Source organism: Chenopodium album, chromosome 4 (assembly GCF_948465745.1).
Source record: "Chenopodium album chromosome 4, dcCheAlbu1.1, whole genome shotgun sequence".
Taxonomy (NCBI): domain Eukaryota; kingdom Viridiplantae; phylum Streptophyta; class Magnoliopsida; order Caryophyllales; family Amaranthaceae; genus Chenopodium; species Chenopodium album.
In genome coordinates this window covers 15,284,122-15,286,013 of record NC_137837.1, presented here as the reverse complement: position 1 = coordinate 15,286,013, position 1,892 = coordinate 15,284,122, and positions in this window count along the sequence as shown.

The following is a 1,892-nucleotide window of genomic DNA, read 5'->3' as shown; positions in this document are numbered from 1 at the left end:
AATCCACCAGCGTCAGCCATATGGCATTAGCGCCATGCGCTGGAATTGGCGTCTGGCGCCAAGCACATAATGTGACGCCAATGCCTAGGGACTGGCGCCAGCACGGAATTTTCTTTAAATTCAGTTTTCCGTTTCATTTCTTGCTCTGTTCGTCGCGAAACAGCCCGAGAGAAGTCCGAAAACTTCAATTGATCGTTGCTTACTCATTTCTCAACCGAATTCGCTCAAATTTGTTGCAAATCAAAGCTCTTCTCATCCATATTCCCGATCTATGTAAGTTTTCCTCCAACTCACACCGGTTTTTATGAATTTTGGCATGTTCATTCACGAATTTCATGAAAATTCGAAACTTACAATGCTCAATTTGCTTTGTTTATCAAGTTTTATGCCATGAAATTGCTTGTTTATGTTTGTATATTTCTTTGGGGAGTAATTTGAGACTTGTTTGACTCAATTTGGTGAAGAAACGAGCAATCCGCCATTGTTGGACCTCTTAAGGTCGTGAAGAACAATGTGGCTTGTTCTTGATGTTTTTGCTAGCAATTCTCGTTCAATTTGTCACAATAATCACTATAGTGTTGCAAGAAATTGTTTGATTGCTTGAAAAAATGCTGTCATGCTCAATTTGAATTTGTGCTCTGTTTTAGTACTACGTACTCTGTTTTTGCGAACATAGTATCATGCGGCTAGGCGAACCTTTAGATACTATAGAACCTTAACTTATGATGATTCTGCACAATGTAGCATGGCTAGACAACGAGGCTCAGGTTCACGGTCCCGAAACACTAGACGGGAGCATGAGCCCGTGGGGGACGACACTACACCGTCCACTTCGCTTGGTCGGTTCCCAGAGTGGGATGAGCAGACCTTGTTCTTTGCCCCTATCCACCACATTTCCGAGAGGGTGAGACGGGGAACCGAGCCTGGGAGGACACGGCATCACGGCTCTGGCTGTGATGGTCTAGGCGATTTGTATAGGATGCACATTGCCAGAGATCGAGAGACGAGACTCTTATGGGAGTCTTGCGGACTGGTTGCCCTGTTCGAGACCTCCGAAGCTATGGTTGCCTCCAGCGGGGGTCACCATGTAGTACGCGCTCTGGTGGAGTTCTTCTGGGACACCACCAACACTTTTCATTTTCCATGGGGTGAGATGATGGTCACTCCTACAGACTTCAGTCTCATCACAGGACTGGAGTTCACTTCTGTGCCGCTGCCGTTCGACGGTGGTATCGACGTCTTTTCTCCAGAGGTCGAGGAGCTGTTGGGGCCGACTGCTGTTCGGGCCCGAGCTGAGGTCGAGACGACTCAGTTCAGTGCTAGGGGAATTCACCGCTCGACGCTGGCAGCGGCTCTTAATGACGATGCGACCACCCGAGAGCAGCGGGTGCGCATCTTTGTACTGATGTTGTTGTCAGGGACATTCTCCCCTGACAGGGGTAGTAGGGCGTTGCTTTACTACCTCCCTGCTGTTCGCGATCTCCGGCGGATCGGGACTTATGATTGGGCCAGCTTGGCCTACACTGACTTCGTTCGCGCACTGAGGGACTCGTGTTGCCACCGGTCCTTTAGGACGAACATTGCTTTGTCTGCTTTCTGGAAAGTCGTAGAGGTAACCATTATTCCCTATAAAGTTTAGCCCTACATGTTAGTTAGCATTTACTCACGCGTTTAATTTCTTGTAGATCAGGTTCTACGAGTACTTTCCTTCCATTGCGCCGGCGAGACCATCGCCGAGGGGGTATCCGGTGAGCGCCTCTTGGGGCGGCCACCATGTGGACCTGTCTACTGCACGTGTCCGGAGTCGGATCATCTCGGTACGGCTTTTAGTGTTTGCCTTGCTCTTCTGCGATGTTTTAGACATGTTCTTACCCGATTGGTCTTTTTTATAG